Consider the following 14,632-nt stretch of genomic DNA (forward strand, 5'->3'; position numbering starts at 1 on the left):
TTGTAATAGCTAAATCTTGGAAACAGTCCAAATGTACATCAACAGATGAATGCATAAAGAAGATGTGGATTATTTTTAGTAGAGTGAGTACTACTCAACCATAAACAAGGATAAATGAGATATTTCTAACGAAATTGACACACTTTGAGACCATACCCTTAAGTGAAGTAAGTCGGACACACATGTAAATATCATACTTTTCTGAAGTGTGAGAAATGGAAAGTGTAAATAAGGACCAAAATGTATAATAGATATTGAGAAATGGAAAGAAAATATTCAAATGGGAAGGGGAAAAAGAGAGTGGGGATGGGAGAAGAAAGAAGGGACCAAAAAAAAAAAAAAAGAGAGAATAGAAGGAAAATATGAAAGCAAAGCTTTTATAATAGAAGAGAAAAGGAGTTGAAAGGAAGGGAATAGCAAAAAAAAAAAAAAAATATTATGTACAGGTAAAAATTCCCCATGATGAATGTTATATATATATCTAAAACATACCAATAAAATTTTATTTTTTCCAATTAAAAATTAAAAAGTGCAAACAGACACAAAACCTCTTACTTTTAAATTTCATGGGATGGTTGCTATGTAAAAAGGCCTCATGTAACCATGTTTCCTCTTCCACATGTTAGAGCTGAGTGGCCCTCAGGGCAGTTGTGTCTGCTATGGATGGGCACAGCCTTGGGCAGCAGGCATGTGAGAACGGTGGCCGGCAAGGGACAAAAATGGAGGACAAGCAGACCATCAATAAGGAAGCTATTACAGAGACAAAGTGAGAAGAAATGGGGTTCCGAGTACAGGTACTAACTGGGAGGATGGAAGTAAACAGCCAGTGGTGGGAGACAAGATTCAACAGGCTGCCTCACTGCAAAAAACAAAAAAAAAGGTTCAGCAGGATTTGAAAGGTAATGAGGAAGAAGGCAGGAGATCATGACAGTGGGAGCTCAAGGGAGGGTCTTGGTCATGCCCACCGTCCTGATTTGCCAAGCCCCTGGCCTCACTCAGAGCTGCCTCAGCTTGTGGAAAGTGACAATGGGCTTTCTAACTGATCCACTTAAGTCCATTTTGCAACTTATCAGCCCCTTAAGTGCTATCTGTTTGGAAGATTTACAGAGTTTCTAGGTGCTAACGCTGTCCCTAGGGAGCATGATGACTTTGGCACTTAGCACGTGCCAAGGGTCAGAAAGTGACAGAAGCTGAAGAATGTTTTTTGTTTTTTGTTTTGGTACTGGGGATGGAACTCACAACCTTGTGCTTGTGCTCGCCAGGCAGGCGTTTGTGCCACTGCACTAAATTCCTGGCTTAGGGATCAGAAAGTGAAAACACCACAGGCAATCAGTGATTCTTCAGAACAGGGTATGGGAGGGACGGGCATGCCATGGGTTGAGGAGAAAGGGCAGTAGCTGGGATAGAGGCCTTGCCTTGCCACTGGCCGAGGGCAGCCCCAGGCTGGGCTCTGCTGAAAGCACAGGGAGCCTATGGGGTGAGGTCATTAGGTAGGATTTTCAAGGTGTGTTATCAGTCCTGTGCATCCTCACCCAGGCAGGTCTGTTGGACCTGAAACTCACAGCTTTTCCTTAGCCTCCCTCTCTAAGGAAGAGCATGAAACTGGGAGTGAACAATTGGCAGTACTCTCACAGAATTTTATTATTAAAAATAAAAGAATGAACAAAAAAATGAATATAAGAAAATAATAAAGATCAGAAAACACAATCCTTTATAAGCTATCAACATCTTTTTTTCATATAGATTAACATTTTGATGCTTTTTTTTTTCCTTTTTATCAGTACCGGGGATCGAACTCACGACTGCCTGCTTGCAAGGCAGGCGCTTATGCCGCTGAGCTAAACCCCCAGCCCCAACATTTTGATTCTTACACTTGTGCAAAAATAAAAAAAGACTCAGAACAGTCTAAAGGAGCAAAATTAGAGCTTAAACCCTTCTCCATCCCACGACTCATCACAAAGTTACACCAACCATGACAAAACCATGACAAGATAGACAAAGCATCAAGGTACCAATATAACGTTCCAAAATAGATACCCACATAACAGACATTTGATTTCTGGCAAAGAATGCAAAAGTAATGAAGTGGAGAAAGGATTGTACCTTCAATAAACATCCTGGAGCAACTGGATATACACATGCAAAAACCCCAAACCTTATGGCACATAAAAGTTTTCTTAAAACATCCAAAGTCAACTCAAAATGGCTTGCAGAGGGTTAGTTAAAGTGAAGGCAAGTCTGGCCTGAGTTGTTTGGTTAAAGTCATTCTCTCTGGGGCAAAATACATGGCTTTTCCTTATCATACTAATGAAACAATGCGATGATTATACATGTGTGACATATTTATTTCACTAACAAGTATGTTTTCAAGGCACATCCATTTACCTATAAAAATGTCCAGTTTATTATCCATTTTTCCCCATGTACTGGGGATTGAACTTACAACCTTATGCTTTCTAGGCAGGCACTTATGCCACTGAGCTAAATCCCCAGCCCCAGTTTATCATTCTTTATGGCTGAATAGTATTCCATTATGTAGAAATATCACGTCTTTTTGTCCGTTCCTCATTTGATGGGTATTTAGGTTGTTTCCAAGATCTGGCTATTATAAACTGTGCTGCTATAAACATGGATACACATATATCACCGTGGTGTGATGTTTTACATTCTTTTGGAAAGATACTCAGAAGGGGAATAGCTAGTCAAATGTGACCTCCAATCCTACTTTTTTGAGGAATCTCCATACTGATTTCTTTTTTTTTCTTTTTGTCTTTTTGAGACAGGGTCTCGCTATGCAGTTCAGGCTGGCCTTGAGCTTACTTTGTAGCCCAGGCTGGTCTCAAACTCGCAATGATCCTCCTGCCTCAGCCTCCTGAGTGCTGGGATTACAGGCGTGAGCCACCACACCCGGCTCTCCACACTGATTTCTACAGTGGTTATACCAGTCTGCATTCCCAACAATGGAGAAGGATTCCTTTTTTTCCACAGTTCTGGCAGCATTTGTTACTGTAGCCACTTTTTCTGGAGTGAGGTGAAATCTCAGTGTTGTTTTAATTTGCCAGTGCTGTTGAATACTTTTTCAGGTGTTTATTTACTGTTTGTTCTTCATCTTCTGATGAAGTATGTGTTCATCTCAGATGCCCACTTTTGGAATGGGTCTTTAACTCTGGTAGGACTGATTTTTTTTTTTTGAGTTCTTTATACATTCTCGATAATAATCCTTTATCTGAGGAACAGCTGGCAAACATTTTCTTCCACATAGTGAGTTGTCTCTTTACTCTGTTGGTGGTTTTTCTTGCTATGCAAATCTCTGATCAATCTGTATGTCCACTTCTTTTTTTTTTTGGTCTTTTTCCTTTTTATTGGTACTGGGGATTGAACTCACGACTGCCTGCTTCCAAGGCAGGCGCTTATGCCGCTGAGCTAAACCCCCAGCCCCAGTATGTCCACTTCTTTAAGAAGATACCTGACCAGGCAGAGTGGCATGCACCTGCAATCCCAGCTCTCTGAGAAGCTGAGGCAGGAAGATCGAAAGTTAGAATCCAAGTTAGATGTGATGGCACACAGCTGTAATGCCAGTACATTGGGAGAGTGAAGCAGGAGGATCACCAGCCTGGGAATTTAACAATTTAGTGAGACCCTAACACAAAACTAGAAATAAAAAGGGCTGGGTGTATAGCTCAGCACTAAGGCCCTGGGCTCAATCCCCAGCAACACAATAAATAGATAAATAATAGATGCCTAGTTCAGCACAAAAAATAGATTTGGTACTTTTGTTTTCATTTTCTTGTAATACCTCATTTTTTTTTCTTTGAGATAAGGTCTCATACTATATATCCAGCAGTCCTGCCTGTTTTCACAGTAGCTGAGACCACAGGCATGTGCCACCAAGACTAGTTTAAAATTTTCTTATTAAATAGAAGGTATTAACTGATACCACAGCCTATCCGATTCATAATTTAATCCTAAATAACTCCCATGTTTTCTACAGCATAATAACTCTTGTTATGGCTTGCTGCTAGATACCCCCCCCAAAGGGTCAGGCAGTCATGGGTGGGGCCTTTTCAGTGGTGGCTGGTTCTAGAGTGTGTGACCCTGGGACTGATCCATGGCGCATTGCTGGGGTTAAGGCTGGATGATTACTAAATCAGTCCACTGACTGATGTGGCACTGCTCTACCCTGGTAGCCTGAGTAAATCAAGGGACAGGAACGGGCTTGTATTGTCCTTGGCTTGCTTTTGCTGTCTTCTGTTTGCCAAAAACTTGTTATCTTCTGTGATTCCCTTCTTCTAAGCCACCTTGCCTTGGAGATAGCCAATTATGGACCGATCTCTCTACAAACTGTGAAGCAAATATATTTTTCCCCTTTTAACATTTGTCTTAGTAACAAGAAAAAAGTATATAAGATAACTAAAGAGCAATGATTTCCTCTATAGGAGATATTAAAAATTAGAATTTTTGTAAATTGAGTATGTCAAGTTCTAATGTAGTTGTTAAATTACCAGTATCTTGGATATAAAAATAGAGGTGCTAAGAGGGGTCGAAGAGAGGATGGGGGAAAAAGGCTACATACAAATTCTGTACGATGAATGTGATCATTATGTATCTCTAATGAACCATTAAAATTTCATTAAAAATACAGAAATTCTCATAAACTTTTGTGAATCAATGAAATCGTTCTGGGCTTCCACTGACTTCTTTGTTGCTGTTTGTTTGTTTTGGTTTTGGATTTTTTGTTCGTGTGTGTGTTTATTTTTTGAGATAGTCTTGCTGTGTAGGCCAGGCTGGTTTTAAACTCTCAGGGATTCTCTTGTCTCAGCCTCCTGGTGCTAGGATTATGGGATTATGCCACTCCACCTGGCTGCTTTTGTGGAATTCTGTAGAAACGTTAAATCAGCCTCGCCTTTGACCAAAGACTGCTGGAAAGCCACAGCAGAGATTTGGACAAGTGCCCCGCCTACCTCCATGACCACACTTCCTACCAAGTCTTTTGGTTCCATCCAATAGGAAGTGGTGGTCACATGTGACACCATCTGTTTTGTGTTTTGTAAACACAGATTAATTACTTTGGAAGATCTTTTTTGCCTCTTGTTCAAGTAAAGGAAAGGCCTTGCTACTTCCGTTTGTTTCATTTAGTGAAAACTTTCTCCCTCTCTCCAGTAATGAGGATTGACCACAAGCTCTCTACACTGAGCTGCTTCCCAGTCCTTTCAAAAATGTTCTGTTTTACCTAAGTTCTTGCTAAATTGCCCAGGCAGAACTCAGACTTGTAATGCACCACTAAAAATACATTGAGTGTATGGTGGTGGTGGCTTGTACTTGGGAGGATCACTTGAGCCCGGGATCTCCCTACCCCAGCCTGGGCTACTTGGTGGTGAGATCTCATTTCAAACAAGAACAAAAGAAAGCCCTGCAGGAGCTTTCCCCGTCCCCCACCTGTGCTTCTCCACGGGGCTCTGATAGAAGCTTATGCAACCTAACATGCGCAGCTGGGCCAGGCACTGGATGCCCATGCTCAGATGCTCTGAGTCAGGGCGGGGTTGATTTTTGGGGTTTTATTCCTGTTTTGGGGGAGGTTCTGAGGACACACAGGACCTTCACGCTGAATGATCCAAATCAAGTGTTACTTTTGTAACTGGATGAATGTGATCCAAATGTGTCCACCACTACTTTTTCCATGAGAAACATGCTATCTAGGCGATTCTTCTGCCTCAGTCTCCCAAATTCTGAAATTATAGGTGTGTACCACTGCACCTGGCTTCATCATTTTCTTTACCACCAGAAGATTCTTCCTTTGGCTTCTTCAATCATTTTCTAAGTGGTTCTGCTTTTACATGAATTTCCTTGGCAAGTTTTTTTGTTTTTTGTTTTTGTTTTTTTTTTTTTTTTTGCTTTTTTGTCTTTTTCCTTTTTATCGGTACCGGGGATCGAACCCACGACTGTCTGCTTGCAAGGCAGGCGATTATGCCGCTGAGCTAAACCCCCAGCCCCTTGGCAAGTTCTTTTGAGATGTACTTCTTATAGGCTTTTCTGACCAGCTGCGTACATAGGATCTCCTTTTCTAAAACGCCTGCATCATTCATCTTCAAGATACAAGGGACTCTGGAGAGGGACTGAGCTCAACGTATGACTAAGAAGGTGCCACTGAACATTTTGTATTGTGGCAACAAAATCTTAGGGAATGGCGCCCGTGTTTGTAATTTTGTCTCTAACTTTCTCATTGAAAAGAAGTTCATAGCTGGGAGGGGAGGCACTGACAATGGTAACCCTTGGCAACAATTTGTTAATCAGAGTCTTCGCTTTTCTTTTTTTTTTTTTTTTTTTTCTTAGCAAAACCAGAGAATTGACAAGCTCTTCTATGGTTCTTGCCAAGTCACTGCTGAATGCCAGAATTTTTGCATGATCACCAATTTCACCCATTCTGGGCCCCTCAGATTCCTCACCAGAGGCTTCCCTTCCTGTCAGCGGCCTCTTCTCCCGCAGTGTTCAGGAAGGGCTGACCTCCCTGGGGGAAGTCACTGCTGCATTTTCTTTCTCTGTTCCCTTTCTATTTTTGTTTTCCTTTCCTTTCTTTCCTGTTCCTCTGCCGCTCCTTCCTCTCAGGTGGGTTAGAATGAAGGTGCAATCTATTATGCGGGTCAACTATGCCTTGATAGCCTCAGGCTTTCGAGGAATTACCTACTGTTTGCCTCACTGGGTTGACACACAGATCTGCCTGGCATGGTGGTGCAGGCCTGTAACCCAGCACTCCGGAGACTGAGGCTGGAGGGTCCCTGAGAGTTCAAGGCCAGCCAGGACTATTTAGTGAGAGGTCTCAAAAAAACCAGGGGTGGGGTAAAAAACAGGAAGGTAGGCTTCATAGGGATGGGAAGGGGATCTAGGGTTTGGAGAAGACAAGAAGGCAAGTAATTCCCATGCCAGGTGTATAGATAGCAATTTCCCAAAATGAATGTAATTTTTATGTCTCTCAGCAAATGCTAATTTTCAACAAAGGCATGCCTGTCTGTCTTAGGATTTTCACACTGCTGACAGAGAACTAGTCGTCTAATGAACCCATTCAGTGTGTCTCAGAGGTTTATGGCCTCATGAAATCCACTGACAGTGTCACCCTCATGGGCTGGGAATCGGACCCAGAGTCTTCTAGCAAGCTACATCTCCAGCGCCTTTCAGGTTTTATTTTGTTTGTTTTGTTTTGTTTTTTGTCTTTTTCGTTTTTATCGGTACCAGGGATCGAACTCATGACTGCCTGCTTGCAAGGCAGGTGCTTATGCCACTAAGCTAAATCCCCAGCCCCTCAGGTTTTATTTTGAAACAGGATCTTGAGAATTGCCTAAGTTGGGCTCAAATTTGTGATGATTGTGCCTCAGTCTCCTGTAGGGATGGGATTACCAGTGTAACAGTCATTCTTTATATCAAACTGGACCTGAGCTCCTGGCTCACACCCAAGTATGTGGTGGGATGTATTGGAATAAGAGTAAAAATGGCTTTGCAACACCAGACATGTTAGCCCAGGCTGGTCTCAAATTTCTGGTGATCCTCCTGCCTCAGCCTCTTGAGTGCTGGGGTCACAGGTGTGTGCCACCACACCTGACCTATAACTGCATTTTTTCCATTTCCTTCACCCTCAACCTTGGCAATCAGATGGAGCAGCTCCTGTGAATAGACCTGGTCCCCACACTACTGCTATGTGACAGACTCTTTGCCTTCTTAATGACTTTTCCAATAAGAGGGAGACATCTGTGTTGTCAAGTTTTGGGTATCTTCTGTCAGGATAAGGAGTGAATAACACAAAAGACTGCAAGAGGTCTTGGTCTCTAGCATGAGACATTTTGCCCACTGAGATGCTTCTTGCTTGTATGTTTCTTTGATGCAGGCACCAAAGGCTTGTTTGTTTCTAATGAAGACGTAAACCCAAGGTGCGACCCGGGCACTGGGTTGAGCAGGGAGGACCTGTGCCGTGTCCACACCTGCAGCACCCTCAGACATACCTGACCTCCAAGGTCCTGGCATCTCTGGCCCTCATCTGGCACCACTGCTGGATTCTTTCTGATCGCTATCCGCTCCAAAGAGTGGGGAGATCACCATACCATGCTCAACCAAAGCCAAGTGTGATGTCCCACATGGTCTCAGTTCTCAGGAGGCTGAGGCAGGAGGAGTCTAGAACTGGGCTCAGCAAGACCGTGAGACTGTCTCAGAAACAAAACGCACAAAACTGCCATCTGGGCCGGAGCTGTATGTGACTCAGTGGTAGAGGGTTGCTCAAGGCCCTGTTTCTCTGCTGAGTCCAAACTTCCTCATCTACACCTTGAATTCCCCCATAGCTCCTCACTATGCTTATCCTAAAGGTCACCATACTGATCTGTCCACACCCAAAGTGCACTCCTCTTCCTGGCTAAGCTCAGAGATGGGCTCTTCTTTGAGTTCTAAATGGAGTGGGACTTCTGTCAAAGTGGCCACCTTTCCCCTGTCCATCCTTCCCTTTCTCCTGCTGTATCAGTTCACCTCCTGCTTTAGCCCTGCTATTCTCTGAAACCCCTGTTGGGTAGGACATCATATTACCGTGACACATGCATATAGCCTGACTCCCAGCAGCATACCTTGTGCTAGCTAAATGTTGAAGTGACCTGAATATCCATCAATGACGCATGGTGTTATGGTTTATATACCTGTCCCCAAAGCCTGGCGCGCTCACAGCTAGGACTTGGGAGGTCACTGGATCATGGAGGCTGTGCTTTTCAGTGGATTGGATCACTGATGAACTACATCAGTGATGTTGGGAAGTGAAGTCCTGTGGGGAGAGGTCACTGGGGTGTGGGCTCCCAAGATCTATGTTGTGCCTGCTTCCTGCCTGCCCTGACATGAATTGCTGCTTCTCTGTGGTGCCCTCTGCCCTGCTGCCCTCCTTTGGAGACAAGGGGCTATGGACTGAAACTTCAAGAAATGAAGTAACTAAGTCACACAGATTAAAAAAAAAGCATGAGGAGAAAATGAAAGAAAATGTGCGAGCCAGCCTGGTGATGCCTGCCTGCCTTTGGAGGCTGAGGCAGGAGGATCACTGCAAGTTTGAGGCCGGCTTGAACTACACAGTGAGTCAAAGATAAGCCTCAACTATATAGTGAGACTCTGTCTCAAAAAATCAAAATAGATAAATTAATTAATGTAAAAAAGTGGTATCACATTGTCTCTTATATGAACAACTGTAAATAAGGAGCTAAACAAAAGAGTTAGAAACAAAGAGAAAAATCTTTTACAAATGGGAAGGGGATCAACAGACGAACAGAGGCGGGGAAGAGGAGGTAAAAACTCTTCAGATATGTTGTGTCCATGGGCTCACTCTCCGTGATGAATGTAATCACGCTGTACCGCAAATGGCTACTTTTACTAGTAGTGGGTGTCATGTCATGTCGTACACAGGAAGATTTCCTGCAAGTGTTAATCATTGAGTGGCTCGCATTTGTTTTGACTGCAAAGCTATAAATAAGCATACGTGTGTTAAAATCACAAGAGAGAGCACCTGCTTCTGTGGCTGGTCACTGGCACTTGCCATCTGTCCTCTCTCCCTGATAGAATCTGTGAGGGCAGTGTCCTGGGCCCCTTCCACCCTCTGCTGTCTCTCTGCCAAGCACAAAAGGGCACTCATTTTTGCTCCATGACTGAGGCGAAGATTCAGCCCTAAGTATTTTTCACACTTAGAACTCAAGGCATTAAAACTGTAACAGAACAAAAACATGAAGTCTTTCTTCGGACTACCAAATATTTGTAAGAAATTTCACACCTCAAATTGTGCTAGTTGTTCTCACTGCCAAAAATAAAATAAAATACAAAATAAAATAACTTAGCTGTTCTTATTTTATGTTTGAGAAACATGCAAATGCATCCTACTTTACCAAAGGTTGCTTATAAATTACTACGCTTCTCACAAGCCTGATGAGAAAATATTTGATTTTGGCTTACTTCAAGATTTGTCATATCATTTTCAATTATGGTTAAATATTTTAAATTAAATCATATATACATGATACCAGCTAACTGATTTTTAGGGGTTGGTGCCATTTTTTTAGCACTGTGATGTTCAAAGAGGCAATAGGCAAAAAGTTTCATAATCCCAATACATATCCCATTTATCTAGACACAAATTACTCATTTTTTTATACCAGCAATTGAACCCATGACCTTGCACTTGCCAGGAAGGTGCTGTGTTGCTGAGCTGCATCCCTGACCCAACAAACTGCATTTGATTTTGCCAGGGTTAACTATCTCAACGCCTTGGTTTGTATTTGTCTTAAAACTGAGCAATGTTCATTCCATTTATTTACACTGAGAAAAGAAGGATAATTCAGCACTTTTTTTTAAAGATAGGATCTCATTGAGTCATCAAAATGTTTGAGTTGTTCTGTTTACTCTTTGTTTGTTTGAGACAGGATCTTGCTATGTAGTTCAGGCTGATCTTGAACTCACTATGAAGACCAGGCTGGCCTTGAATGCGTGGCCATCTTCCTGTCTCAGCCTCCCAAGTGATGGGATTACAGGGATGCACTTTGCAGTTTGAAAACACAGTTTCAACTCCATTCTGGGGAGGCAGAGCATGAGACTTACAGCCTCAAGGTTGAGAGTTAGGTGTCTGGTATTTAATCTCAGCTTTGTGAATATTGGTGTACCAAACAGGTCTTTGGCTAATACACTTGAGGAAAATTAAGAAATCATCATATATTCTAACCTTTGGTTTTTTCCTTGTGGTACTTTGAACTGAACCTCGAGCCTTCCCATTATACAACATCCCCAGTCTATTTTCAGTCTTCTTTCTTTCTTGTTTTTATTTATCGGTACATTTTACATATATATATTGAAAACATTCATCATAGAGAGCTTGGACCTGTACATGATATATCTTGGTTCTTTTTCTGTTTCTCTTCTCCTCCCTTCCCTTCAAAACTGCTTCTCCTCCTTATTTACAAAAGCATTGTTTCTATTTTTCCTTTTGTTTTTTTCCATATCCCTTCTTTCCTTCCTCTTCCTCCTCCCTTGTTCCTCTTCTCATTTGAACATTTTCTTCCCATTTCTGAAATATGAAGTAGACATTTTGGTCGTGATTGACATATTCAATATCTCACAGCAGAGAAACAATTCAGTATTTATACATGCGTGTCTGATTTATTTCACTTAAGAGTATAGTCTCACAGGGAATCCATTTAGCAGATATATCTTAAACTTATTCTTCTTTATGGGAGAGTAGTTTTCCCTTGTATAAAGAAACTACATCTTCTTCTTTTTTTTTTTTTTATTTAAGAGGAAAAAGAGAAAAACACAAAACAAAACAAAGCAGTGTAAGGTTACACATAATACAGAACTACAAAAAAAAAACATAACAGTAAGAAATCACCTGTTAATAGATTACATATTATCATCTTGGAAATAGTTGCTCAAATCACAGTATCAAAGAATACAAAGTAGACATTCAAACAGAGAGACTGCAAACAGCTGTGTTCAATGATCCAAAAACATTAATATAGTCAGCTATTTAACACCCCTAAACACACTTGCTGTTATATCCGTTAGAGCTCTTTTTTTTTTTCCTCCCTCTCTTTTTTACAACAAAATTTACACATTTTGGATTTTATTACTCCTTAGTTCTTATTACTTTTTTGTGGGGGGAGAGAATAAAGTCAAATATGGCAAAACAAAGCTGTAAGTCAAAACCAAGGATAGACATAGCACATGATGTAGAACAGAGTACAAGGTTATTAACAATGGTTATCAACGTTGTCTCTTGTTTCCTTAAAAGGAATTGTCTATCTCATTAGATATTATAAAGTTGGACAAAACAGTGGAGAACAAGACCAATAAAACTTAGGCATTGTGAACATTACAGGACTTCCAAAGGAGACAATAGTCAAACCAGAATGGGCATCTTTGTGAATCTTATTGCATTCAAATTAGTTGCCTATACCCTCAGACTTGCTACTATCGCACAGAATGGAACAGAGTCTAATCAGTCAAAATAAGATCGTGGGAGTATTACAGGACTTCAAAACAAGTTAATAGGAGATCGAAAAGAGTTACTATTATATATCTTAATTTTTTAAATTTTTCCCTTAATTAAAATAAACATAAGAAATAGCTAAATAATTTTTTAAAGAATAGTAGTTACCATAGTGTCTGTCTTTTTCCTTAAAATATTTGGATAAAACTTCATATACTATAGCTTCAAATATTTCCATATCAAAAAGCCCAGAATAAAGCCTTTCTAATTAATAAGTGAAAATTTTATAAGGCTTCAAGGCCACATAATGGGGAATCATGATTATCACATATTTTTATATATTTGAGTCATTACTTACATTAGGGAAACTATTCGGTATTCATACATGCGAGATTGATTTATTTAAGAAACTACATCTTTATATATTCATTGGTTTATGGGCATTTGAGCTGTTTCCAAGCTTTAGCTATTACAAACTGTGATGCTATAAACATGCGTGTACATATGTCATTGTGGTATGGTATTTTTAATTTTGGGGGGAGATACTAAGAAGGGGAGTAGCTGGATCAAATAGAACCCCTAGTTTAGTTTTTTGAGGAATCTCTACACTGATTTCCACAGAGGTTGCACCAGTCTACACTCCCACCAACAGCAGAGAAGTGTTTCTTTTTGCCCACATCCCCATCAGCACTTGTTTTTGATTGCTTTCTTGATAACAGCCATTCTTCCTAGGTTGAGATACATCTCTCAAATGACCAGTGAAGTTGAATATTTCGTCATGTATTTATTTGCCATTTCTATTTTTCCATCTGAAGTATTTATTCATTTCAGATGCTCAATTTTGGATTGGAGCTTTAATTTGCAAGTGGGATTTTTTCAGTTCTTTATAAAGTCTAGATACTAGCCATTGGACTGAGGTAAAGCAGGAAAAAATACTTTCCCATTCTGAGGCTTGTCTCTTCACTATGTTATTGGATGTTTTTTGGTCTGTAAAAGGTTTTTAATGAGATGAGATCCCAGTTGTTGATCTTTGTGATATTCCCAGTGTGACAGGGGTTAGATCATAAAGTCTTTGCCTATACCAATGTCTTCAAGAGTTCTACCTAGTCTCTCTTCCAGCAGATTTAGTGTATCTGTTCTAATACTTAGATCTTTGACCCATTCAATTTCAGTTTAGTGCATAGTGCAAGATATGGATCTAGCTTTAATCTTTAGCTTTGTGGAAAGCCAGTTTCTCTACCATCATTCACTAAAGAGGCCGTCTTTCTTCTAGTAAAGGTGTTTGGTTCCTTTGTCAAAGATAAGCTGGCTGAGCATGCTTTGTAAGCGTATGGCGGGTGAGTGTGCTTGTTTCTAGTTCTTGTGTTTTATTCCATTGATCCTCGGGTCTGTTTTTGCCAATAGTATGCTGTTTTTATTGTATAGATTTTTAGTATAGTTTCAAGTCAGGGATCGTGACTCTAACTGCCTTGCCATTGTCCAGAATTTCTTGATTTTGGGTTTCTTCTGACTCCAAATGAATTTTTGGATTATTTTCTCTAGTCTTCTAAGATTGATTGGAATTGCATTACACCTGTATAATAATTATGAAATTATACCCATTTTCACTGTATTTGTTCTTCCTACTCAAGAACAGTCTTTCCAATCTTTACATTTCTTGGTATCCTTTTCAAGCTCCTTTTTCAGAATATTGGAGCTTTCCATGTGAATATCATCTTTTACTTCCTCTATTAGATTGATTCCTAGGTATTTAATTTTTTTTTGGATGCTATTTTGAAAGTTTTTTCCCCTTTATGTTTCTCTCAGTGAATTTGTTATTTATGTACAGGGATGCTATTGATTTTTGAATGTTGACTTTGTATTTGGTTATTAAATCTAGAAGGTTTTTCATAAAGTTTTTGGAGTCTTCTATGTAAAGTATCATGCCATCTGCAAATAATGATAATTTAACTTGTTTTCCCATTCATATTCCTTTTATTTCTTTCTCCCATGTAATTGTTTTAGCTAATGTTTCCAGAATATGTTGAATAAGAGTGGTGACAGTGGATATCTTTATCTTGTTCCAGATTTTAGAGTGACAGCTTTCAGTTTTTGTACACTTTGTATGATGTTGACTGTTGGTTTGTCATAGATGGCTTTTAACATATTGAGATAAAGACCATTTCTTCCAATTTTCACTGAGATTTTATTATCAAAAATGGGTATTGAACTTTCTCAAATGCTTTTTCTGCATCTATTGATATGATTACATGATTTTTAATCATTGGATGTTTAATCAATATGGTATGTTACATTTATTGATCTGTGTATGCTGAACTATCCCTGCATCCCGGGATGACTCTTACTTAGTCATGGCATATAATCTTTTCCTTGATTTGTTGCATTTTGTTTGCCAGTATATTACTGAGGAGTTTTGCATCTATGTTCATTAGGAAGATTGACTTCTGTTTTCTTTCTAATTGGGTCCCACTCTAGTTTGAGTGTTAGGGTAATGCTTACCCCCAGGAATGAATTTGGGAAAGTTATTTCCTTTTCAATTTCATTAAAGAGTTTGAGAAGTAGCATCATTAAGTCTTCTGTAAGTGTCTTGTGGAATTCTGCAGTGAATCCACCAGGGCCTGGGTTTTCTCTGTTGGTAAGTTTGTAATTACA

The sequence above is a fragment of the Cavia porcellus genome, unplaced genomic scaffold (assembly GCF_034190915.1).
Source record: "Cavia porcellus strain 051 isolate PalLab524CR breed Dunkin Hartley unplaced genomic scaffold, mCavPor4.1 scaffold_15, whole genome shotgun sequence".
Classification (NCBI taxonomy): Eukaryota; Metazoa; Chordata; class Mammalia; order Rodentia; family Caviidae; genus Cavia; species Cavia porcellus.